The following is a 27,851-nucleotide window of genomic DNA, read 5'->3' on the forward strand; positions in this document are numbered from 1 at the left end:
CTTAGATATGAGCCTAGTTGAAGACAAGACCAGGGATCCATGAGATACTTTCACTATTTTAAATGGCTTAAAGGAGAATGAGATGGGCAATTGAGCTGCCTGGGCCAATTAAAATCTCACATCTTCTGTATTATTGGAAAGTTTTAACAAATTGTTTTAATTGCACTGGATCATTCACGCTGGTCAGAAGCTATGATTGGAAGATATCTAATAGAAATAAAAAATATGGAAATGAATCAAATATCACTTAGCAAATAGAGTTAGCTTAAAAGTAAGTCCTAAATGTTCTGCATCTTGATTACAGGGTAGTTACATCTGTCTGATGCCTTTGTCAAAACACGTTGGATGGTACATCAAAAGATCAAATTTCATTGTACATGAATGCAAAAGATTATTTTTTTTAAACAGTGAACCCTTTCAAAATAGAGTAGTGAAGTGATAAAAGGTACCTTTAGTGTTGGAACTGGATCCTGAGCAATCACACTCTTAGATGGAAGACAGAGTGTTTTGTCCAAAGGCAGCATGGGAGGAAGAGGGAATGTCTTGATTGGGCCTCAGGGAGCCTGGACGAGATACAGAGGTGTACTGAGGTTTCATGCCACCAGAGAAGGAGCATTCCCCTTGGGTAAACCAACGCAGTTGAGATTAGAAACCAGGAAGCAGATGCTGTATATCTGTAGTATAACAATTTTGCCTTTGAGTCAAAGCTGTGGGGTTAAAGTGGAGCTGCAAGACAAACAGAGACATCAAAAAAGAGCATAATAAGGTATAAGCAGATCTTGGAATCAGAACCCGGAGCTTAGCCCACATCAGAAAACCAGCTCCGGATTTTTTGTTGTCGTTGTTGTTGCTGTTTGGCTCTTAATGACCCCCTCCAAATCAAGGTAATCTTGTCCCAGCTCGAACTTGCTTCCTTTCTCTGAACTTCAGTTTTCTCATTGTCAAAATGGGTAGACTGGGATAGGTGATTCTCCTGGTCCCTTATAGTTGACAACATCACATAAATTTGAAGTCTCTATCATGGATTCTCTTCTGTCCACATTGTCTCATATATACAAGGGGCACAAACATTGTGATTCAGATATGTGAAAGTCTGCCTTGTGATTGAAAACAGTAGCTCTCCTCTTGGTTTTTATCCCTTTCAGCTTCCTTAATTTCTCTCTGTGGAATCAAGTAAAGGTAACATGCTGAGCATTTGGACAGCAAAGAGCAAGATTTATAGGAAAATATAGGCAGTTTTCATATTGGTCCAGTTATAATTACTCTCACCTTTCCATCTGGCTCTTTTATTGGGCTAGTCTTGAAAGAAACAAGTGAGAAATATGGATGCAGCTGAACCATAGACAGGTTGAACCAAGTCTGAGAAGGGGGAAGCAGTTGGACTGAACAACTACCTCTATAGGTCTCTGTCCCCAAGACTTTCATACCAACTGTTTCTTTCAATCCTTTCAGATGCTCTTTGGAGGAAGTAGTATTAATGCTATTACATAAATGACAAACCTAAGGTTCAGAATCTTGAAACCAGTGCTTCCTAATTCTTTCTGTCTGGGGAGATCCTGGCACTAGTTCAGAATATCATGATAAGGATCTTGAACTTTCCTTTAAAAAGCCAAAATGCAAGAGATGAGGGTTGATACATTTGAAACAAGAATCTCAATAGCAGTCCTCAAATTTTCATGTTCCTGAGAATCACATGGGGAGCTTTGAACCGTGCAGACTCTAAACCCCTCATCAGGTTCTCCGATGCAGTAAGAAATGGACTGGAACTCAGTAGTCTGCATAATGTTGATGTAAATTGCCTTCTCGCCATACCTTAGATTTATTATTTTACAGGAGGATGAAGAGGTCATTTGGCCAGGAATAACTGTGCCTTGTTGAAGAGAATAATAAGTTACTATTGGAAGCTTCAGGGAATGACTCCAAAAGATACAAATGAATAACAAATCTTAAACTTTCCTTAAGCATTACCCTAGGCTAAATTGCCTTCCTCTTAAAGGGACCCAGCCCATGAATGGTGTCTAACACAGTGGAAGTAGAAATGTGTCTCCAACAATCTCAAATTATTAAAGCATTGAGTTTCTCAGGTACCATTATGAAAACCCTCTATGAATAAGGTTAGCTTACCAAGAACACTGAACTTTCCATTGATCAGCAAATATATGATAAATGCATCTCTCCAGTACTCCTCCTCCATGCCATGGGATTCTGACATGGATGTCTATCATGAAGACTTTTATGACCACAGCTACACTGCTGGGCCCTGATCCCAGGCCTGGCCAATTAGGGTACACCATCCCTTCTTCCTGTGTGCACAGAGATTGGTCCTCAGGGTGAGCACCAACCTGAGCAAGGCCCTTCCATAGGGTTTCATATAGACACTGATAGGAAAACAGGGAGCAGGAAAGAGGGACCCAGGAAGAGAAGGAGAGCAGAAGTGAAGGTGAAAGAAAAGGGAAGGGGGAAAGAGAAAGAAAGCACTCTTCATGAGATAATAAACTCTGAGAGATTTGTAAGCAAGGAGTTATCATTTTCCTGTCTGTACAGACAATCTGAATGAAAACAAAGCTGATAAGAGAGAAAGGCCAGAGAGAACTGTAGGAAGGGAGAGGAGAGGGCTGAGAGGGAGAGAAGAAAGGAATCAGACCATTGTAATCACTGAATTCGTCAGTTGAGTTAGCCAATATATTTATTTTTTGCTTTTTAGTGTCTAGATTTGTGTTGCTGTCACTTCTGGTCCTTCTATCCATACAGTAGGCACAGAGTCCAGAATGAGGGAAATGCAGCGAGCATGATTCCTTGAGTTCATTTCTACCCAACTTCTTCCCTGTGTCTGAGGTTCCTGCCCAGGATCAGATGCCTGACTTCACTCCAGCTTCCTATAGTCAGAACACTAACAACTTCTGTTTGCATCAAAGTGGAAGAAACATGTGCATTATACCTCCTAGGAAGACACATTCAGTAGAAAATTTTACACTTACAGATTGAGCAAATGAAAAAATATTCTGTCACCACAGAAGTGAATCAAAATCATCAGAGAGTCAACGTAGAGAATTCAGGCAGAGCAATGCCATAAACTGCTGGCCTGGCATGGAGAATAAGCTGGTCTGATAATTGCATATTAAAGGAGTATTTTCAAGAGAGAAACGGAACTGAATAAGAGGCAATGAGGTAAAGAAGTGACATGGAAGGGAAGAAAAACTAATGCAAAGTGAAGACCTGCCCCTGCACACGTGCATGTGTGCTTTCTGATTTCATTTTTAAACTCCTCTGCTTTATGGATGCTATAATCTGTGTTTTACATATAATGAACCAGAAGCTCAGACAGAGTAAATAACTTGCCCAGATAATAATTGACCAGAACAATAATTTTAATCAGATTTATCTGAATTCTAACCAGTTTATTCTTTACTACGTCATGTGAAATGGAGGGAGATAGTGGCCGTCTGGGGAAATGCACCTCCTGTGTATGACCTCTTTGAAAATAGGCAGTACCTCATTGGGCATATTAACTCTTGAACATCTCCTATCCTTTGTCTCAATTTACATTCTCTTTTAGAGCCACATCTGCAATTAGCGAATATTTTTAAACTGCCACTTATTTGTCCAATGAGGACTTGAAGATACAAATGAAGAAGAAGAAAGTACTAGCAATCTCTCTCTTGAGGAATGCACAATTTATTGGGGAAGATAAAAGGTGAATAAACAATTGCAAGACAACATGAAACATGCAATGATGGAAGCACATTCAAAGAGCTCAGGATTAGAGAGGGGCAAGGTACTCATTCTTTCTGGGAGTCTCAAGGAAGACTTCCTAAGGAATCAGGTGGCTACAGCCGGCATGGGCCCTGTCATGGTCAGGTTCATGTGTCAACTTGGCCAAGTGGTGGTACCTGCTTGTCTGGTTGGGCAAGTGCTGGCCTATCTGTTACAATAAGGACATTTCAAAGAATTAAATCATGATCATGTCAGCTGCATCCATAGCAGATTCCATTTGTAATCAGCCAAAGGGAGTGTCTTTTGTAATGAGTGATGCTCAATTAATCACTGGAAGCCTTTTAAGGAGGATTCAGAAGAGACAGGCTCTCTTCCTATTTCTTTTGGCTGGCGAGTATCTCCTGTGGAGTTCGTCCAGACATTCCATTGGAATCATCAGCTTCACAGCCTGCCCTACGGATTTTGGACTCTGTGTTCCCATGGTCACATGAGACACTTTTATAAATTTTATATTTGCGAGTGCTCCTTGTTGATTCTGTTTCTCTAGAGAACCCTAACTAATACGGGCCCTGAAGGTTTTTTACAGATGGAGGAAAAGGGACCTGAAATAGATTTAGAAAGTTAAAGGAATTTCTTTTTTTGGTTAACTTCTCTGTGGTGGCCAATTACTGTTTTCTTTGTCCCAAATCTTTCTTTTTGTAAGAATTCTTCTATAGAAAGCCATCCTTCTTCCTCTCATAGCCCCTAAATATTTTTTTGCCTCTCACCTAAGTCTCGTAAATCAGAGTAAACCATTGATTGTTTCAGGGATTGAGGCATAACCCACATCTGGCCAACTTCTTGAGAATTACATCACACCCATACTCTTTGCATTCCTTATTTGTTGAAAATTAAGGAATCTATCAGGGCTTGCTATTTGGGAAGCTGCAAATGAACAAGGGGTGTTGTCCATATTTGCCACCATGTGAGAAGGTCTTGCCTGAGAATAAGGTTAGTTTCGAGGAGAACAGATGCAAAAAAAGAGAGTTTTGATGACTTCTTAAATACCTGTTTGCAGCCACGACTCAAGTCATCGACAGCTTATATTTCACAGTTAATTCACCAATAACATATCATATTAGTGGTGGGGTCTCAGTGGCAGGAGTTATGGTGGCATGTATCATTCAGAAGTAGGTCATGGGAAGAGTCACTTGCATTTTGTATCCTCTTTAAGCAGAAGTCTTTCCTGAAAGCACTGGCCAGCTACAGTTCTTATGTTGAAATAACACTGAGCCCATCTGCCAGCCCAATCCCTGAGATTTTCTACAGGCAATCATTGCCATCCTCAGCCAATATACAACCCTTATGGGGAAGTTGCTGGGCCAGGCTGTCCTCTTAAGTACTTTGCAGGTATTACCTCACCCAATTCTCATAATTACCTCAAGAGATGGGCAGTATTATTACCTCCATTTACAAATGAGGAAAATGAGGCTTAAACTAAATTCCTATTCTGTTGTTTTATTGTTTTGTCTTGTTTCGTTTTCTTCTACTGAAATCATCTTACATATATATGTTAGTAACTTAGAAAAAAAAAGTCCTGAACATTTTTTTCCTAATTTACACAGTATCTTAAAGTGGGCTTTTAAGGATTGGATAGTACTAAGTCAAATGGAGGTGCCATCATTTATTTGAGAGGCATTAAATTATTTAATTGCTTCAGGTTTTTTTCTGGTATCATAAATCATGCTGATATAAACCCTATTATTGTTTTTTTTTTTTTTACAAAAGAAGGTATCTCCAATGTTCCCTAAATGAATTCCAAGAAATAGATTTACTGGCAAAAATAAATTCACAGACTTTATCCAAATTTTGGGAAGAGATTCTAAACACAGTGATGCAATTTAGCACTATTGTGGAATTTCATAGTTTTAAAATAAGGTTTGTAGAAAGGGTTACTTGGTTAATGAAGAAAGATCTGGCAATTCAGTTATTTGATTTTCCTACTGAGTTCATTGGCTTTTTCTCCCCCATCATCATCTAATCACAATGCTGGCCTTTGGAGAACTGAATCCTATTTCAACAGATAGAACAGCCATGAGGTCATAACTCAGGGATAGCTAAAGCTTTATTTCTTAGGTTGTGAATCCTATATATTTTATTTTGTTTTGTTTTGTTTACTAACAACATGTTTTAACTGTGAAGATCCGATAAGGAGCTATGGTGAATCATTTTTAACAAGACAATCTCATAATAACAAAATGTTTTCAAAATGTTCTCTCCATATTATGAACTTTTTTGTTTGTTTGTTTTATTTTGCATGGGCAGGCACCAGGAATCAAACTTGAGTCTCTGGCATGACAGGTGAGAACTCTGCCTGCTGAGCCACTGTGGCCCACCCATGAACTTATTTTTAAAAGCATTATTTCTATTTATTCATGAATTAAAAATCAAATACTTAAGATGAGGTTTGCCATAGATGTACTGAATATAAACCTGTATTTCAAATAGTTTTAAGATTAGAATTTCAATGTTTTAGTAATAAGTTGACTTTCGTTCTCATTTCCAGGAAATTTAGTATATTTCATGATGATTTATTCATCTCCAGTTCACCTTGAATTATTTTAATGAATTTCTATTTTGGAATCATTTTAAATTTACATAAAAATTGCAATGACAGTACAGGTTGTTTCTGTAAACTGTTCTGTCTGTTACACAGCTTCTTCCAATATTAAATACTTACATAGCCATTTTGAAAAACTAAGAAATAACACTGATGTCATATATTTACTAAAATTTAACATTTATTTGAATTTCACCAGGTGTTTTTTTCACAGTTGACCTTTTTCTGTTCTAAAGTCCAATTTAGATACTATAGTATATTAATCCAATGTTGTGTTTTACCTAGTTCTTCACTGATCTGACTAGGTCATCAGAAAGGTGGCTGATGAAGGCTCAGACATAGAACAGCATTGCCTTCCCTTTTAGTTTGCCTTATTAGTATTATTTTCAATACATATATTCTTTGCAGGATTTTTGTTTAAAGTTACTCTGTTTTGCATTAGTTAACTTTTCAAAACAATATTAGTAATCCATAAATCCACTTAACCAGGCAACTCTAAACTTCAGGTCATAAAATAATGGAAGAAGAATATTTGCCAACATTGCCAAGTTAGGAAATTCTCAACCTACCTCAGCATGCATCAAAGATGTCTCAGTATCCGGGACCCTTGAACAGATGGTCAGACAAAGGGCCCCATCTTCCATCAGTTTCTAAATACCAGAAAATAATATTTTACTTATTTTTTATACTTTTCACGTATAAAAAGTTCCATTTAGATACATGAATATAAATGTAAGTTCCAGTGTTTTCTTCCCACATTCCCATAAATTTGCTTGTGTATCCACTGGAGGGCCCCCACTCCCCTAGGAGACTTCTCTGCTTCTGCTGCTTTAATGGTGCGGGGGTGAAGTGAGAGTCCCCAGGGGGGCTGGCCCACCACGGCCCCTGCCCCAGAGCCTCCCCTTCTAGTCTTCACCACTCAGGAATGCACCTTATTAAACCAGACTCAGAAGCTCAGCATGTCTGCTCTGAGTCACCAAAAAAGCTCCTGAAATATGACATCTGCAATGTTCAGGAGAGCACGACTTTGTTGTGTGGGATTTAAACTTTCAGCAGGATCATAGAACGTCTGTTATTTCAAGTTGGACTTCATTATTTTTTTTAAGCCACCAGACTTTCAGACCGTACAATATCAGCTTTCTTCAAATGTAACTCCTTAGTTCCTTTTATGGTAAAGTTTAATACTGTGAACATATGGAAGGTCTGAACGTCTGCCAAATGTTTTAAAAGACAAGGTTATAAATACCCCAGCAGTGAGCTTTGTTCCTTAATGTATGGCTCTTGTTACTCAGAGTCAATGTGGACGATAAATCAGAACATAGAGCTGGCTTGGCCATTAATTTGATATTTCTGGCAAGTATTCACAGTATCTCACTTGAGAGAAGGAAAGAGAAGTGGTTGTTCTGAGGTAACATTAACAGAGTGTGCACATTTTTTTTTTATTTCACAAAATGCAAAGAGCAGAACTGTAACTTGACTGAAACGTCTAAAATGTAAATATTCGCTCCAATATTCTCACTAGCAAACTGCAGAGTCAGAATGATGCACAAGGTGTTGGGAATTACTTTTTTTGACTCTTTTGCTCTAGATTTGGCTATAGATATCTCCCAGTTTCCTTGCGAGTTCTCCTCCCATCCCTCCCCCAGCTCCACTCTGTGTCTTCCCCAGGTCTCTACCTAATTTGGGCTCATCCTAGCCTGGCTCTGTTCAAGACCCGCCCCATCTCTAACTCTCCTGTTATTCTAGAAACAGGCACAGCTGTTTTGTGCTGTCCCATTTGTGGCTAGGTTGACAGCTGAAAGGGAGACATAAGAAGAACCATGTCAAGACTCCACCTAACGCGTCTTTGAGATCTCTGGAGTGAATAAACTGCAGCTTGGTCTAAGGAAGACCCTTTGCGTGAACTTCCAAGGTCACTAGGATAACGTTTAATAATTCGTGTCTTACTCACTGTAAGTGCACTTCATATCCTGGATGGCTTAATGCACTTCCAAAGATACCAAGTAACTGCCTAGACTTATCTCACGTATGTGGCAGACTATGATGAAGGACACAAAGCCGAAAGAGGAATCAGGAAAAAACATAGCTAAGATTATTTTCTTCAACTTCTTAGACACAGATTTTTCTGTTTTAGTGTGTCATTTAAGCTTAAACTTCCAAATCCTTACAATGAGAATTACCAATTGACTTGCTTAAAATATTGTTATGGAACTCAAACTACATAATGCATGAAAAAGCTCTTAAGAACCTGAAAAGTGCTCCTGCTATTTGCACTAATGAGCTGGGTGTTACTAGTGTAACAAAGAACCTTCAAATCCCAATGGTTTACAACCACAGCTTTATCTGTTGTTCATGATGCATCTTGTCTGTTTATTGGTTGTGGCTCTGTGTGTCTGCCCCATATCTTATTTGTTACAGAATCCAGGCTAAACCTTTCCTTGGGATATTGTTTTCTGGTCCCAGAGGGAAAAAGCAATAGGAGAATCTCATCTTGGCTCTTGAACCTTCTGCCCTGATGTGCCATGTGTCACTTGTGCTTAGATTTCATTGACTAAAGCAAGTTCTGTTGTCAAACCTAACTCAGTTTGGTGGGGATATAGTCTTGTCCTATAGGAAGGGACACAAGGAAAGGGCTATATGGAGATAGATCGTGTACAGAAGACCATGAATATTTTTAATAAATAATACACACATAAAACGGGGTAGAATTAAGATCCAGATAAATATCTTAGAGATGTTCCTTGGTTACTAGGTTACTAGATATCTTATATTAAACAATCCTCAAAGTTCTCAAATGTTGTATGATCTCACTGATATGAACTAATTATAATTAGCAAACTCATAAAGTTAGGATCTAGAATATAGGTTCCTAGGGATAGACTGGAGTTAGAGAATGGGGAATTGATGCTTAATTTGTACAGAATTTATATTTTGGTTGATGGTAAAGGTTTGGAAATAGATGGTGGTGAGTATAATCAACAGTGCTGAATTACATAAGTGGTTGTAGTTAAAAAAGAAAACTTTAGGTCATTTATGTTATTAGAATGAAAACTAAGAGATCAAACATAGGACTGTATAACAGTGAAAACTATTGTAGAAGATGGACTATAGTTGGTAGTATAAGAATGTTCTTTGATGAATTATAATAAATGCATGATACTAATACAAGGTGTTAATAATAGGGTGGTATATGGGGAAAAATACACCTAATGTAAACTGTAGGTGATCATTAATAGTGCTATTTTAGCAACCTTTCATCAATTATAACAATGGTAATTACCATTGGGCCAAATTTTTAAAAAGTGCATGTAATAAATCTTCTACACCAATGCGAGGTGTTGGTGTTGGGATGGTGTGTGGGAATCCTGTATTGTATATGTTATTGTCCTGTCAGTCCACGACTTCCCTAATGAAATTTTTAAAATCAATTGGCCATAGATGTGAGGGTTTATTTCTGAGCATTCAACTCAATTCTCAACTCAGTGTTGGTTTACATGCCTATCCATGTGCCAGTACCATGTTATTTTTATTACTGTAGCTTTTTAAGGTGCTTTAAAACTGGAACTTCTGGAATGTCCAACTTCATTCTTCTTTTTCAATATGGTTTTGGTTTTCTGAGGCCCCTTACTCTTCCATATGAATTTTATGTTTGTCTTTCCCATTTTTGCAAAGAAGAGTTTGGAAATTTTTATTGGGATTGAGTTGAATCTGTGAATGCTCTGGATAGAATTCACATCTTAGCATTATTTAGTCCTCCAATCCACCAACATGAAATATTCATTTATTTAGTTCTTTGATTTCTTTTAGCAACATTTAATAGTTTCCTATGTACAAATATTCCACATCCTTGGTTAAATTTATTCATATATATTTAATTGTTATGCTATTATTATTGAATTTTTTCTTGATTTGCTCTACAATTAACCATTACTAGTGTATAGAAACACTGCTGATTTTTGCTTGTGGATCTTGTACTCTGCCACATTGTTGAATTTGTTTCTTACCTCTACTAGCTTTACAGTTATTCATGATTTTATATACATAGGAGCATGTCTTGTTATTTCCTTCCTTCTCATTCAGTTCACTTTCAGTTTAATTTGCTCCTCTTTTTATAGATTCTCCCAGTTGTAAGGCTAGGTCTCTGATTTTAGATCTTTCTTCTTTTTTAATGTAAACATTGAAAGCTATAAATTGCCCTCCCAGCACTGTCTTTGGTGCATCTCAAAAGTTTTGTTACGCTTTCATTTCATTTTTCTCATGATCTTTTCTTATTTCCCTTATGATTTTTTCTTTGACTCATTGGTTGTTCAGCAGTATGCTATTAAAGGTCCATATATTGTGAATTTTCATTTGCTCTGTTATTTATTTCTACCTTCATTACAGCATGGTCAGAGAAGATGCTTCCCATAATTTCAATTTCTAAATATATCGAGACTTATTTTGTGACCATCTATTCTATCCTGGAGAATGAACCATGCACACTAGAGAAGAATGTGTATTTTGCTGCTGTTGGGTGAAGTATTCTATATGTATACTTCAGTCTAATTGGGTTGTCACATCATTCAAGCTTTCTACTTCCTTATTGATCTTCTGTCTAAATGTTTTATACATTATTGGAGGTAATATGTTGATGTCTCCCACTAATAAGGTAGAACTATCTGTTTCTCTCTTATAATATGTCAATATTCGTTTCATATATTTTTGGGGGGCTCAGTCGTTAGGTGCATATATATTTATAATTGTTACATTTTCATGTTGAATTGTTCACTTTGTTAGTATATAGTGACATTCTTGGTCCCTTAAACTCTTTTTGAGTTAAAGTCTATTTTATCTTATCTTAGTATAGAAATCCCAGCTCTCTTTTTGTTACTATTTACATAGTATATTGTTTTCTATCCTTTCACTTTCAACCTACTCATGTCTTCAAATTTAAGGTGAGTCTCTCATAAATAGCATATAATTGGCTTCTGCATTTTTATCCATTCCACCCATCTCTGACCTATTCTTGGAGTTTTTAATATAATTATATTTTAAGTAAAAATTTATAATGCAAGCCTTAATTCTGCCATTTTTCTATTTGGTCTTCATATTCTTTTTGTCCCTCAATTCTTCTGTTTATGTGTATTTTCACATCTATTTGATTTTTTAGAAAGTACCACTTTAAGCCCCTTTCTTATTCTTCTGAATATATTTTTCAGACTTTTTCTTTGTGTTTACCATGGCATTGAAACTTAACATCCTAAATCTATAATAACACTTGATTTGATACCAGATTAAGTTGAATAACATACACTAGCACTGTTCCTATATCCCCCTACCTTTATATTGCACTTTTTGCAAATTTTATCATTATACATTGCTTGTCAAAATCATAGATTTAATATTACTTTTTATGCATTTGCATTCAAGAACATGTAAGAAGTAAAAGTGTGGTTACAAACTGCTATGGTTGAGTTCATGTGTCAACTGGCCAGATGATAGTGCCCAGATGTCTGGTCAACCAAGCACTGCCCTACCTGTTGCTGTGAGGACAATTTGTGGCTGGTTAATAAACCAGAAGGCTGGCTTATTAACCATCACCATCAATTGCATCTATGTCTGATTATGTATTTGGTTGACCACGGGGAGTGTCTTCCACAGTTTCTGACATTTAATTTAATCAACTGAAAGCTTTAAATAAGTCGGAAGAGAGAATCTCACTTTTGACTTCAGCAAGTCAACCTCTCCTGGAGGATTCATTGAAGACTTTTATGAGAGCTGTCAGCTTGAGGCTTGCCCTATGGAATTTGGAATCGTACATCCCCACAGATGTTTGAAACACTATTATAAAATCTCATATTTATAGATATCTCCTGTTGGCTCTGTTTACCTAGAGAACCCTGTCTAATACACATATCAAACTATGCAATACAATAGTACCAACATTTATAATTACCCATATGGCTATTTTTATCAGATCTTTATTTCTTTAAGCTTCATCAGTCCACCCAGCATCATTTCCTTTCAACCTAAATAACTCCCTTTGGTATTGCTGGTAGGGCAGGTCTAGTTAGGATAGACTTCCTCAGCTTTTGTTTATCTGGGAATTCCTTGATCTCTCCCTCATTTTTGAAAGGCAGCCTTAACAGATAAAATTTTCATTTGACCATTGTTCTCTCTCAGCACTCTAAATATTTCAACCCATGGCCTTCTTGCTCCCATTGTTTCTGATGAGAAATTGGAAACAAATCTTATTGGAATGCCCTTTTACATAGTATGTTGCTTTTCTCTTCCAGATCTCAGATCTCTGTCCTTGTCCTTGGCATCTGACAATTTCATTACTATATGTTTAGGCACGGTTCTCTTCAAGTTTATCCTGTTTGTGTTTTGTTGGGCTTCATGAATAAACATTTTCATGTCTTTCATTAAATTTGAGATATTTTCTGCCATTATTTCTTTGAATAGTCCTGTTGTTCCTTTCTTTTCCTTCTGGGACTCCATAATGTGTATATTGGTATACCTGATGGTGACCCACAGCTCTCTTAGGCTCTGTTTACTTCTTCTCATTATTTTTTCTTGCTGCTCCTCAGCCTAAATCATTTCAATTGTCTTGACTTAAAGTTCACTGTTTCTTTCTTCTGCCAGCTCCAAAATGCTGTTGAAACTCTCTAGGTAATTTTTCATTTCAGTTATTGTGGTCTTCAACTCCAGTAAATGTATTTGGTTCCTTTTAAAAAATTTCTGTCTCTTTCTTGAAATTCTATTATTGTGCATTCATAATTTTCCTATCTTTTAGTTCTTTTTTCATGTTTTCCTTTATTCTCTTGAGTATATTGAGTATCCCTTTTTAAGTCTTTATCTGGTATGCACAAAATCTCAACTTCTTATTTGATGATTTCTGAATTTTTATCTTGCTCCTTCCAATGGGCCATCATTTCCTATATTTTAGTTTGTCTTACAGTCTTGTGTTGCACACTTTATATTTGAATATATAAATGCATTAACTCTGAAATTTAGTCCCTGAGTTGACAGTTCCTTAAGTTTATATCCAGCTAATGATATGACTGATATTTCCTTGAGTGCCAGGAACTAACAAAAACAAGCAAATGAAAGCAAAAACTTTTTTTAAAGTTCTTGCAAATTGGCTCTGCATTGGCTAATACTCTTCTTCAGAGTTTAGTCCTACTATCAAGAAGATCAGCCTGAGGCCAAAGTGAATTGCAGGGTCCTCTCCATTCTTTTCTGAGCCTCATCTTATCCTTGCTGTGTCTTTAGGGATTCCCCCATTTACAGTAATCCAAATGTTCACTCTATTCCCTATGAAATAGATATCCCCTCTCTTGGGTGCTATATTATAGGCCATAAAGCTGATAATCCTTTGCCCCAGGGCACTGAGGCTTAATTGTTTCTTACACGGCTTAGCTATTTGCAAGCTGCTTCATCTGCAGGGCAATTTCTTGGAGGATGAGCCAGACACCAGTTTCCAGGTTCAGTCTTTCACACTGCTACTGAATCCATTGGAACTGACATATAGGCACTCCAGTATGTGCATAGGAGTTATTCTTCTCCCTCAGCAACAGAGCCAGATTTGCAACCAGGAGTACAAGCTGCCCGTCCTTATGCCAGGGAAAGGGTGGAGGCAGGACCAGAAAAGTTGTCATGAGTTTCTCTTACCATTTATAAGCTGAAATTTCTTGATGCAGCACTCATCCAGTTTATTCAACTCTTAAACTGTTTTCCAGAGTTTTGAGGAAAATGGCTCTGTCAGGTTTTTCTAGTTGTTCAAGTATTCTGTGGGGGTTCAGCACCCTTGAGCATCTTATGCTGCCATCTACAAGTCTTGAATTCTTATTTTATACTCAAGTATCCCGAGGCTTGACCTTAGATTAGACTCTGGGTGTCACTGAGCCTCCAGATACTTGAGTATAAAATAAGAATTCAAGACTTGCAGATGGCAGCATAAGATGCTCAAGAGCGCTGAGGTCATTGACATAACAGGTGTGTGAATATGGCTTTTCACTAAGAACAGACCACTAATGCTTGTGCTACGAAGTATAACATTTCCTTTACTAATCCCAATGGCAACATTTTCATGTGTGATAGTTTATGCTCTTTTTGTCTCCTTTTCACTCCTCATTATAATTTTTTTCTCTATTTTTTCTCCATAAAAGCCCACATCCTCTATTGCTCTTCTGTCTATTTATTTCACATGGGTTTCTTGTTCTTAGGCTACTTCATACTTGCTTTTCTATAGGTAATTGGTGAGGCTGGGGAGGGAGAACTTTTAAGAAATGTCTATTCATGTCTTTTGCCCATTTTATAATGGGGTTGTTTTATAATGGGGTTGTTTTTCTGTTGTGAAATTGTAGGATTTCTTTATATGCTCTGGATACTAAGCCCTTATTGATTATGTAGTTTCCAAATATTTTCTCCCATTTTGTGGGTTGTCTTTTTACTTTTGTGCTGAAGTCCTTTGATGCACAAAAGTTTTTAATGTTGATGAAGACCTATTTATCAATTTTTTCTCAGGTATTTGTATAAAGTCTAAGAAATCAATGATTAACACAATGTCCTGAAGAGGCGTCCCTATGTTTTCTTCTAGGATTTTTATACTTTGGGTTTTATATTGAGGTATTTGATCCAATTTTAGTAATTTTTATATTTGGTGTGAGGTAAGGGTTCACTTTAGATAGGGATATCCACTATTTCCAGTTTCATTTGTTGAAGGGACTATTCTTTCCCCATTGGGTGAACTTGGCATCTTTGTTAAAAATCAATTGACCACATACTATTTATTAAAAATCCAGAAAACTACAAGTGTTGAAGAGAATGTGGAGAAGTAGGAAGACTCATTCATTGTTGGTGGGAAAGTAAAATGGTGCAACCTCTATTTTTTCTGTGGCAAACAGTTTGGTGGTTCCTTAAAAAATTAAGCATAGAATTATCATATGATCTGGCAATCCCGCATCTAGATTTATACCCAGAAGAATCAAAAGTAGGGATATGACAGATATTTTCACACCAAGTTTCACAGCACCATTATTCATAATCCCCCCAAAGTTGAGGCAACTCAATTGTCCATCAAACAATGAATGCATAAACAAAATATAGTATAATACAATGTAAGATTATTCAGTGACAAAAAGGAATGAAGTTCTGATACATGGAACAATATAGATGAAACTTTAAGCCATCATGGTGAGTGAAATAATCCAGGTGCAAAAGGATAAATGTTGTATGATCTCACCAATATAACATAAGCAGAATAAGAAAATGTATACAGTCAGAAACTAGTATGCAGGTTAGGGCCATGGTACAGTTAGAAAAAGGGAAGGTAATGCTTACATGGTACAGAGTTTCTATTTGGGGTAATGAAATAGGTTTGGTACTAGATGGTGATGATAGGAACATAACATTGTGATTATAATCAACACCAGGAAATTACATATTTTAACATGACTAGAAGGGGACATTTTTAGGTTACATATATGTTACCAAAATTAAAATTAAAAAAATAAGGGTGTTTAACACAGTGACCCTGAATGCAAAATTATAGACTATACTGAACAGTATAATTATAATTTTATAATTCAGCAATGGTAACAAGTTACCAAACTAATGCAAAGTGTTAACAATAAGGAAAACTGCATGTGTGAAGTTGGGATATGGGAACGCTGTATTTTTCTGCAGTCTTTTTTTCTGAAACCTATGACTTGTGTAAAAAAATAATAATAATTTAAGCAAGTATATCTCACACATTTCAAAGAAGTGATAAATATGAAAATGTAAATCATAGAACATGACAGGAATAAACCTTAAAAAACATTATTTTAAGGGGGTCATTTTTTTATTCCCATGTTAATTATAACCATGGTACACTGACCCAATAATATTTAATCAATTTGCGCTTCCATTCACTCACCCCACAGGCCAGCAAATCACCCAACCACTAACCTAACAACTACATCTCTCTACATCAATGATATTTTAAATCAGATATCTAATGATGATAACAAAAGTATTTGTTGAAGATAAATAGCCTGTAACCATCTTCATAATTATAAACATTTAATTTTGAAAAGTTTTCCTTATATGTACTACAGCCCAACACTTCCATCTGAAGAACTAATAAAAGGAGGGAAACTCAGAATTCAATTCCAATCATGAAGTTAGGTAAAAACTGCCTCCTCTAAGCACTTAGTGCTTCCTTCTCCCACAACACCCTCGCCTCTCAGTCTATTTAGGGTTTCCCACTAGACTGATATCTGTTCCCTCTGCCTAAAAAATGCTTCCTTATTTATCAGCATAACTAGCTTCCTTACAATCTTCAGGTCTCTGCTTCTATATCACCTTGTTAGAAATGCTTTCCTTGTCAATCTGATAGAAACTAACAATCCTGTAACATAATATTATATATAGCTTATTTTTCCCAATAAATGTAAACTCCAGGAGGACAAACACATTGATTTGTACACTGGTCTAATTCTTATGGCTAGAACACTGTCTGGAGGAGAGTAGGCACATAAAAATATGTTTTAAATGAAGTTATGAATTAATCCAATTGTGTTTTATTTCAGGCTTGTATTGATCAGCTTTTGCTGAAATAATGCCATGGAAAAATTAAGCCCTAAATCTCAGTGACTTACAACAATAAATATGCATTACTGTTAGATCTGTAGAACTCCTGGGCTTGGGTACAAGTCTGCTCCGTGTGTATCCATTTTCAATACCTAGGCTAAAGAAACAGAGTCCTGAATAATGGCACAGATGATGTGTGCAAGAAGCCAAGTAAAACTACACACACACTCTCACACACTAAGAAACACCATGGCTGCTACTTGAATAATATTCCAGCATATGAAAACTGGAATTTGGAAATATGAAAGGGAGAAAAATAGGAAATTGGCAGATTTCTGCTTTGAAATTCTCAAAAAAGAAATAAAGGAAGGAAGGAAGGAAGCTAAAGCAAAGGAAATGTGGACATCAGAATTCCCTCAGCTGGCACATAAAACTAGAAATGAATTAAATGTTTGAATGGAGAATCCATGATCTAAAATGCTTGTTGGCAGGTGTATTACCTGTGATAAAATAAGAGATACTTGGGTATATTTAGTTGAAGTTAAGAAGAAAAATCTTAAAAGTTTCCGTGAGCATAGGAATTTTAAAATACAGCAGCAAATATATATATATATATATAGTACATATTGCAACTATTTTTAGGTATTACTTTTACCTTGATATTGCTTGCTGTCCACCCCCTGTAGAGTTTTAAGTTCTGGGATTTCAAAAGCCAGATGTTTTTAACCGGGGAGTTACAGACTTAAGTCAGTGACTTCAAGGAACAGAGCCCAGCGCTTGGGTTTTGCGCCCCTATAAGCATTCAAGTTTTGACAATCCATCCCTTAATATCTGAATGCTTCTGGGCAAGTCACTTCACCATTCTATAGAATAGTGATGGCAGTAATAGTACCAATACATGAGTTAATGAAAGAATTTAAATAATTAAATGAAGTAAACCTAGTTGTCCAGTACCTGGCACTTAGTTTATTATTATTTCTATTACTTATAATAATATTAAATAGCACTTTTTCAGTTTGAAATCATTGAACTATTTAGTTGAGATTCTTTGTTGGAAGCAATGGAAATACAAGTCAAACATAAACAGGAAAAGTGATTTATTGGCTCCCATAATTGAGAAGTCCATAGTTGCATATGAATTCAGGGCCAGGGCCAGGATATAAAACTATGCCATCATCAACATCACCATTCTCTCTCTCTTTCTCTCCCTCCCTCTCTCCCTCTCTCTGCTGTCCTACCCTCCCTCCCTCTCTTTCTCTCCCTTCCTCCTTAATTCACTCTGTATACTTTCATTCCTATTTACTTTTCACTTGTGTTCTCTCCTGCCTCAAGTATGTTCTCTTCCTATAGCTGGAAAGATCCTCATTGACAGAAACAAAACTATATCTTCAAACTTTATGACTCCCAAAGAAGAAAACTCTTTGGATCCTCATATAGGTTCCTAATTTCATGAAAGAACCTTCTTTGAGTTAGATGTTCACCACTTGCACCCATCTCTGTGGACAGGTAAATGATGCAAGACAATGTGTTTACAAGATGGAATATGCATGGTAGTCCCTCCGGATTGAAGGTAGGCAGCATAGTTCTCAAGGGAACAGGATAAACACAAACGACAGACCTTCCCTGAAAGTCCATACTAGCTGTAGCTACAGTGTGCTCCCTGTGCTTGGTCAAGAATTTCTACACCTGAGACTCATCAGTGACTTTGGAGTAGCAACTGTTCACCTTTCCTATACTAACCAATTCATATCACCTCCTACTAAAAATCCCAGGATATCTTTGGCTTTGAGGAACCCCAGATTACATTCTTTTATCACAAGGAAGAGGAACTCAGTTTACACTTTATATTGTTATTTGTTTGTCAACATAATCCCTACTCTACTAATCTTAAAGACTAATAGAGTACCAATTTGGTCATTTCCCTCTGCTCAGGCCAAGTGGGAATTGCAGAAACTTAACAATTATAATATCTTATATACATTAAAAAATTAAATGCAAAGTAATTTTGGTTATAGTGCAAGTGTTATGGTGAGAAAGTTATTTTTAAAATGCATGGGTGGCTTCCACACTGTGGGACCTTAATAAATGTTTAATAATGACTATATTAGTTTACTTCCTGTAATTGTTTTTGCCATAAAAATGCACTTGTACCCTCTGGAGAAAAATGACAAGTAATGCCTTGTGGGGTCATGTGAGGAGGATTAAGATATTAGAATGGTAAACCATTAAAACAGTTGTGAAGGATACTTTTCTAACCAGAACCATATATCTCAGGTATGTGCACTTTAAAATTTCTCAATTAATTGCACATATGCATATGCAAGGACTCCAAGGATCAGACAGTGGCATCCATCACCATTTTGTTCCCATTTCTCTAGCGTTCTATGAATAATCAGCGAACAAATCAGCTCACCAAGCATTTTCATAGAACAAGAGTGTCCAAGTGATGTGGATTACACAGAGAGAAAACCAGCGCCAGAATCAATTTGGTAAGAAGGCAGGCTATTTATGAAGTTAAATATAAAGCAGATCATGACATTTTTGGTGTGATTGCTTAGTGTGTATGTGTGTGTGTGTGTTAATTTTGTAAAAGCATACATTCGTATGGCAAGCAAGAAGCCACATTATTTTCTGGCACACTAACAAACATCCATTCTAATTAATTAATATTCCATTTTAGACTTAAGCACCTGGTAGGAAAAAATTCTGATGCGCTGTGTTAGATATCTAACATGTCACTGCATTTGTGCTAACCTGCACAGCAAGATAACTGACATTCTGAAAAACAGCAAGCACGAGGATTTATAAATGAGCAGAAAAACAAGGAAACACGGAGTGATTTTTACATCTTCTCCAATATTGTTCACTACCACCTATTCTTGTTTTCTTTTCATTGAATATGGCTGTGGGGGGCACTATTACATTATTGCAAACTCTAGAGTAGCAAACTTTCATTGATCATTCTGCTTATTTTGCTGGTATTTAACTTTCTGAGATACTAGTATGCAGAAGACTTGAAACAGGATTCAGTCTTCCAATCCCTACGCTCAGCGTGTCTGCAGTGTTTAGAGTGTTTGAAGAGCCCTAAATCGTTCTCCAAATCTTATTGCACAAGATGTATATGGAGATATCTGAGACAAGAATGATGGACAGCAGCCAGTGAGTAGGGCTCTGCACATCATCTTGTAATGTCAGCAATTGAGAAACAATAGGGAATTCTAAGCAATAATGTGATCAATTGTGTGTCTTAGAAATATTACTTTCGTGAAATTATGTAGGATGGAATAGAAGGCAGGAAAAGGATATAGGGGGACCAATAAAGATACATTTTATTTTCAAAATCCCAGACTAGAGTACATGGAGAAAAGAGGGGGTATTTGAAATTTATCAAGGAGGTAAATACTATTAGAATTATTGAATTCTTTGGGATTTGAGAATGCAAAAGAGAAAACAGAAGAAAACATCTGTTCAGTGCCAGTCATATCAAAGTAGAACTTCAAGTCACTCCTGCATCATGTTTCTTATCTCTTACCAGGAATTCTTAAATGTAGTGCAATCCATGAGGCATCATATTCATGTCAAAATAAATAGAAGCGGGCGGGCCACAGTGGCTCAGCAGGCAAGAATGCTTGTCTGCCATGCCAGAGGACCCGGGTTCGATTCCTGGTGCCTGCCCATGTTATAAATAAATCAATAAATAAAATAAATAAATAAATAAATAAATATAGAAGCCCACAGAAACCAGAGTGTGCATGGCAACCCAGCTTGCCCTCATTTCTGATACTGAAAAATGGTGAAAAAAATTATTTCCTTTAAAGGAACTTGTCCATAGGCTTTCTGAAAAAGTAAAGATGATACAGCATTATTGTACAAGAAATATTTGAGTATCGACTCAGCTAGAACTACCAATTCAGATTTGGGGAGGTGGAAGTTACTTATAGATACTACATTTGTGGTAAAAATGCCAGAACTTAATTTGGAGTCAGAGAAATGATATTTACAGCCAAAACCTATGTGGCAGAACTGTTGTATGGCAGAACTGTTGTAGTACTCACATGAATTAATAAATCTAATCCTTGGAACTATTCTATGAGGTAGATGTTATAATTAGCATTATTATTATGGGGAAAGCCAACTCATTTCATGCAAAAAAAAAGCTTGTGTGGCAAAATTGCTCATCATAGGACAATTTATAATTATGTGCTCAGAATTAGAATAGGACTAAAAACCAGCGTGCTAACCCTACAAGACAAAAGGGTCAAGGCAATAGAAAGTGGGGAAATGTGGGTGCTAATTTTGTTTGTACTTCGAACTTTCAGTACTTCCTGAAGAAAGTGACTCAACAATTTGAGATTTGGGTTTCTGATATGAAAAATGAAGGAATTATATAAAATACTTTTTAAAGCCTTCTTGTTTTAAATTCCCATGATTCAGTGGGACTACATTTTGCTAGTACAGGCAGGTCATTTGTAAAACTCCCCATATCCACCTCTGTTTCACTCTGCTCTGATTATGTGTAGCACTCTGTGTCACAGAACCAAGACTTAGCCTCAGAATCCTCTCAGGGTTTTCGACAGCCGTTACTGACAGACACGAATTCCCACATAATGTGAAATCTAGTTGCAACCAAGTGCTACCATGTCTCTCCTGGTAAAAATGAAACAAACACTTTTACATAAACATATATGTCTTGTTGAAATCTGAAACAAACAAGCAAAATGTTTCTGTAAATTTTTTAAGGAGAAAAGCTCCACCAAGCCATGAAGAAGTGTTCAGAATTGAGTATTTTCTGAAACTCTCTCACTAGATGTAACTACCCCAACACACTTTGTCCCGCTGCTGTTAAAGGATAAAGACCTGAGAAAAATCTCTACTGAAAATATCATTCAGAAGCTGAAGATCTATTTTTAGTATTTGGAGAATTAATAATAATGTTACCTAGGCAGATGTGTTAGATTAAAAAAGAAGCCCATATCTGAGTGTGCTAATGGGTCAACAGACAGACCTCAGGACCGACCATCTGGCACTTCTGGACCTGCTGGTTCTTACACAGTCCCTACAATGCACTGAAAGCAAGAAAAGAAGGATTGCTTGCTCCTTTGGTTTCTGAGCCCAGAAGACATGGTGTGAGGCATGAAAAGAGCCTGGTCATTGAGGCCAGATAAATAAGAATGCATAAACTTGTGCTCTTTGTTACTAGCTTTTGGGAAGTACAAAAAGATGCTCTTTGGATGAGTAAAGGCAGTAAATGAGCTGACTTTCTGAGCAGTAACTTAGCACAGGTCTCTGATGGACATAAGGGATTTAGACCTATGGACAGTAAGAACTTGATTGTAACCTGACGATAGTAATAGCTCATCGAAAGGCAGAATATGCACATCCAAGAGGTGGGAGAAGGTGATCTGCTACGGAAACCTAGAGAATGAGAGTCATAGAGACACAGATGAGCAATATCCATGAGATGTCTAGAAATGATGGAGCCTTAATTGGCCCCTGCATTTTTAAGATTTTGGGGGTTAGAGCAGCAATTTTAGAAATCAGTGGACTTCTCCAAATTTAACCAGATAACATCTTCCAAGAAAATGGAAATGTCCATAAGTCCTCAGACGTTCCTGTTTTTTCTCTGTTTATGTTCAGAATTGTGCATTTCAAAGTTGGAATTTTACAACCGAATTATCTAATTATGAATAAAAAGCTACAGCTCATCCCTTGAATAATTACCATGGCTGGGTTGTTCTAGCTGTAAGAACAAATTCTTTTCATCAATACTCTTGACTAAAAGCCAACATTTATGCTGAGGAGGGCAAGAGTACTTTGAGTTCCAGGAGAAACTTTTCTGACTTTAATTTTTTAAAAATCTTTTATTTTGAAATTATTTAAACTTACAGGACAATTTCAAGAATGATACAAACTCCATACAGAGAGCTCCAATGTACCCCCACCTGATACTCAGATCCATTAGTTTAATATTTTGCCACCTTTGTCATATCATTTTTCTATCATCTATCTGTTATCTATTTATGTATTTCATGAATATTTGAGAACAGATTGCACATATATATTCCGTGAAAACATAATACTTCCCATACATTTCCCACAAATAAGGAGATTCACTTATTACCTTACATGAACCTTAAGCTATGTGTTCAAGAAATTTACATTAATATAAAGCTTACAGTCTATATTCTCATTTATTCTTATGTCCTAATAATGTACTTTTGAGCCTTTCTCTTCCATTCTTGGATCCAGCCAATATCACATATCATGTATAATCGTTATTATCTCTTTGGTTTTGGTTTCTTTTTTTTTTCTTTATTGTAGAAACATAATCAGCATAGATGTCCCCATCCCAACTATCTTCCAAGCATACCATTCAATGACAATAATTACTTTCACAATGTTGCAATATCCTCACCACCTCCCATTACTACCCCTTTCCCTTCAATCAAAACAGAAACCATATACTCGCTTCATATTAATTTGCCATTGATGCTGCCTCCCAACCCTGTAACTCTACTTTCTTCCTCTGTGAGTTCAAATATTCTCTGATATTTTTCTTGTGGTCACCACAATGCTTAAAGTTAATAACAATCGCATCTGCTTTAATACTAAATTAACAACTTCAATAGCACACACAAACTGTATTTGTTATACTCCTCTATCCCCCCACTTTTATGTAGTTCTTGTCACAATTATGTGTCTATAAATTATGAGTCCAAAATCATTTATTACCATTGCATTTTAAGCACTTGGTCTTGCGAATCCTGTAGGAAGTCAAAAGTGGCATTGTAGATGAAAAATACCATGGTCCTGGTATTTCTATTTACCCTTGCCATTATCCTTACCAAAGATTTTTATTTCTTTATGTGGCTTCACTCAATTGTCTAGTGCCCTTTCCTTCTCACCTACAGAACTCCCTTTAGCATCTCTTGTTAGAGAGGGCGAGCCCAGTGGTGACAAAGTCCCTCAGCTTTTGTTTGTCTGGGAATGTCTTAATTCCTCCCTCATTTTGAAAGATAGTTTTGCTGAATTCAGAATTCTTGATTGGCAATTTTGGGGCTTTTATGGTTTTTAAAATATGTCTTCCTATTTCCCTTGACTCTGTGGTTTCTAATAAGAAATTGGCATTTAATCACATCGCAACTCCCTTGTATGTTACACATTGATTCTCTCTTGGGCTTTCAGAATTGTTTCTTTATTTTTGGTATTCGACACTTCTATTATAATATGATGCAGTATGAGTCTATTTGGGTTAATTCTGGTTGGAGTTCATTGATCGTCTTGGATGTGTATATTCATGTCCTTAATTTTATTTGGGGAATTTTCAGCCTTTATTTCTTTGAATAATCTCTCTCCCCCTCTCTTCCTTTCTTCTCCTTTAGGATCTACCATAATGTGTATGTTATATGTATGTTTATAGGTGTATATAAATATAGGTATCCTTGATGGTAGCCCACAGGTTCCTCAAGCTCTGTTCACTTTCCTTCATTCTCTCCTCTTTCTGCTCCTCAGCCTGGACGATAACTATTTTTCTTTATGTTCACTAATTCGTTCTTCTGCCAACTCCAATTTGCTGTTGAACGCTTTGAGGGAATTTCTCATTCCTGTGACTGTGCTCTTTAACTCTGTTTTGTTCCTTTTCACAATTTCCATCTCTCTTTTGATACTCTGATTCATCATTTTCCTGATTTCCTTTAGGTTTTTTTTTTTTCCCATGCTCACCATAAGGTCTTTCAGTCTATTGAGAATCATTTTTTAAAGTCTTTATCTGGAAGATCCCAATTCTGATTCTCCTCATTGATGGTTTCTAATGCTTTAATCTTCCTCCTATGCCTGAGCCATCACTTTCTGTTTATTTGCACAGTTTGCATTTTTGTGGTTGAAATCTTGGTATTTTGATATCAAGTACGTGCTCCCAGTATGTGCACGAGAGGTACTCTGCTCTCTCTGGAACTGGAACCAGGGATCTGCGCTGAGAGCCTGGGCTGGCTGTGCGCCAAGCTGGGGGAGGGTGGGTGCCACAATATTCTGCTGATTTTACACGATCTTTGTCTTAATTTGACGTGTGCCCTCTTACTGAAGTCCTTTAACTCTTTTCTGGAGCTTATAGAAAGATGTTCCTGCCAATTCTTGCTGGTACTGTCAACCTTCTGGTGGGGGGGCAGAAGTACCTCTTTCTGCCATCTTGATCTACTTTAATGTTTAATTAAATATTTTCTTGCCCGCAATAAAATAGTTTAGGGAATGGCAGTATGCAAAAACCATGATTTTAAGTGGAGCCAAGACAGTGAAAATACTTTTAGAGACAGATGCAATATTTAGGTGAAAGAAACCAACATTTATGCAGTTCCTACTGTTTCACGAATACTGTACCAGGTGCTTAGTATGTTTAATCATTTTTAACCATCTCAAAACCCCAAGAGAAAAATCTTAGTTCTATTCCATTTTTTTTAGGTTAGGGAACAAAATTTGGGTAGCATTATGTAATGTGTCCTTGATGTAGACCTAGAAAGGCAAAGGCTCAGGATTTACTCCCCATTTAGGAACCTAAAGCATTTGTATTTTCAGTGAAGGAAAAAAGAGGAAAAACTTGGATAAAGAACAACATGAACATTTGGCCTTTCTCCCAGGAGATGAGAGAAAGAAATTCAGTTTCCTAAACAATGTCCTATTTAATATACCAGTCTTGCCCCTCTTCAAAAGCAGGAAACTATAACCCACTGGATTAATGTAATTATCTTACTTCTATTTTATATATCTTTTTTCTCACTAAATCTATTGCTTTTGAGCATGGAATGCATATGTGTTATAATATTTGCTTCTTAAACAAGAGGGTCTGATACTCTTGTCCTTAAACAACATTTAAATTATCTATGAAAAAAAAGGGAGAATAAAGTGATAAACTCATTCATTCATTCATTCTTTAAAGTCACAGCAACTCACGAGTTAACAAAGTAACACCATTAAAGGCTTTGCTTTGATTTGGAATATAATTAAATATCATTATTCTTTAAAAATGCAGAGAAAACTTCATGTTACTTTGGAGGCCATTTATAAATTTCCAAGTTTTTTATGGCAATGTACTGTAGACAGAAGATTATCCATTTATAATGAAAATTGTTCTTTTCTCTGGGACAGAACTGCATAACACTCTAGAAATATATAAAAGCAATTCCAAAATAATTTAAAATATTTATAGAGCTTACGGAAAAGGGCTACATAATTATCATGTGATTGTTGTGGTTTGGGAGGGCTCAGTATCCTGGTAAACACAATATATTAATGGAATCATCACATCCCTACTCCAACAGGTGTTCCATGTGAATGACTTTTACAAGCCAATCAGCATCACGGTTACCCTTAGGAAATGAAAAACAGTGGCAATGCCTGAGATACCTACAGTGTTTTCTTATTTTTAAGCTTCTTAGGTTCACTGTTTCATTATATCTCACAAAATCCCAGGAGCGATAATAATTATCCTTCTCTAGAGGATAAAACAAAGGCTCAGAGATTTACATTGACTGTCTTTTTTTATTCTGTTGGCTCTGACTTATAATACTCTGTTTCTGACCCAAGCCTAGTACCCTTCTCTTCATACCACAACTACCTACAAAAAACACTGGCAGCTCAATCACTTGATGTATTCCTGGTCCAGATTTCTATGGATCACTTATTTATTTACTAAGCAAGTAAGCAAGTGTCCTCTCTGTACCCAGGATAGGGATGGGCACTGGAAATGCTATATCAAGTAACCATTGTCACTGTTTAAAAGAACAGATAGATATTAAGCAACAAAACCCAAAATGTATGTACATAAACAGCCGATTATGGAAAAAAATTGATACAGCTGATCAATGACAAATAGAAGTGATTTCCAAGTGAAAAAAAACCAACAATTTAGTAGGTACATGAAGAATGAATAGATACTATCCAGGGAACACAGACACAGTATGTATGAATCAGAGCGTCCTCAGCTCATGGAGCAAAAGGTGCTCTGTGATATGAGTAATGCATGTTGAGGCTGAAAACATAGGAGGGGATCTGATCTTAACAGGTCTTTGCATCCATTAGGATGCATTATTCATCTCAAATCAACATGAAGAAGCTGAAGGGTTTCAAGAGCTTGGGCAGAGACAGGGTAATGTGACAGGGGGGAGGCTGACAATCCCAAGAAAGAGCTACCAAACTGGGACCCTCTGATGGTGGCCAACAATCTCTCCACCAGGTTCTCAAGTAAAAATTGCACCACCCTATAATTTAGCCATAATGGATAACAAATCAAACCATTTTATGAGGGTTTGACTCATGGTACAAAAAAGGCTGGGTTTAAGATCACAACATTTATTACCATCCCCTAAACACTGGAAAATAGAAAAGATTGCATGCAATTTCAGGAGTGGAGATTATCTGAGAAAAGCTTGAGTTCAAGCCCTTCACTTATAGGCAATGAAACTGAGGGTAAGGAAGTGGGTTATCAGAATTCACCAAGCGAGTCAGAAGGGGTGATTCCTTTGGCTGCCTTAGCAATTTCCATTTCTAGGGAGATGTGAGTAAATTTCCATGGGAACTAACCTCCCCTCTTCCTTTTGTGCTGAGTGAAGTCAAGACAGCATGGCACTTTCAGATAAAAAAGAGCCCTAGCTGCCAGATGACCAGCAAATATCCATTTCAGAGGCATAGGAAAAATTAAATGCAAGAGGTCCATACTCACTTTCTGATATGATTTTCCATACCAGAAAATGACCTTGTCAACTGTCATCATCCCATTCAGACATCCCCCTCAGTCCAACATACATTGAATTTATGGATATAAGACATAAATATAGTCACTAACCTCCCATCTGGCCAGCATATATTAATCACAAGTACTCCCAGCACCATACTTCAACTAAATTCAATTAACTTTTACAAGTATTTGTAAGGTAGCAAGAAAAAAAGAACACTGATGCAATTTTGGATCATGATTTCAATGCGCACAGAC

At 36.7% G+C, this 27,851-nt stretch overlaps 1 long non-coding RNA gene across 1 annotated transcript in view; it reads right to left on the reverse strand.

Annotated features, from left to right (window-relative positions):
* Positions 1-222: 222 nt before the first annotated feature.
* Positions 223-27,851, reverse strand: part of LOC143660339 (uncharacterized) — an 86,554-nt gene continuing 58,925 nt past the window's right edge. The window contains exons 3-4 of the long non-coding RNA XR_013163965.1: positions 6,883-6,963; positions 223-1,161 (exon numbers count right to left, since the gene is read on the reverse strand). This is a non-coding gene — a long non-coding RNA (uncharacterized LOC143660339). The remainder of the gene's footprint in view (positions 1,162-6,882; positions 6,964-27,851) is intronic.

This window comes from Tamandua tetradactyla, chromosome 16, assembly GCF_023851605.1.
Source record: "Tamandua tetradactyla isolate mTamTet1 chromosome 16, mTamTet1.pri, whole genome shotgun sequence".
NCBI classification, from domain to species: domain Eukaryota; kingdom Metazoa; phylum Chordata; class Mammalia; order Pilosa; family Myrmecophagidae; genus Tamandua; species Tamandua tetradactyla.